Raw genomic sequence first — 242 nt, forward strand, 5'->3', positions numbered from 1 at the left:
CTACAAGTGAATGGGTCGACCATCGGAGACGTTAAATGGATGGAGTCCACACCCAAGACTTAAAAGATGGGAACCATTCTTTGGAGTGGGCCCTAGTCTACTGCCTGGAACTGGTCTAGCAATGGACCGGAACCGAATCCTACTGATGAGTCGCTTAGGCAACGACGAAACTCTCCGTTTCATTCAGTGTCCCCTTTGAGGGATAGGCTGTGAAGCCGAATTATGAGCTCCAAAAGGATGCC

Source organism: Hylaeus volcanicus, unplaced genomic scaffold (assembly GCF_026283585.1).
Source record: "Hylaeus volcanicus isolate JK05 unplaced genomic scaffold, UHH_iyHylVolc1.0_haploid 11363, whole genome shotgun sequence".
NCBI classification, from domain to species: Eukaryota; Metazoa; Arthropoda; class Insecta; order Hymenoptera; family Colletidae; genus Hylaeus; species Hylaeus volcanicus.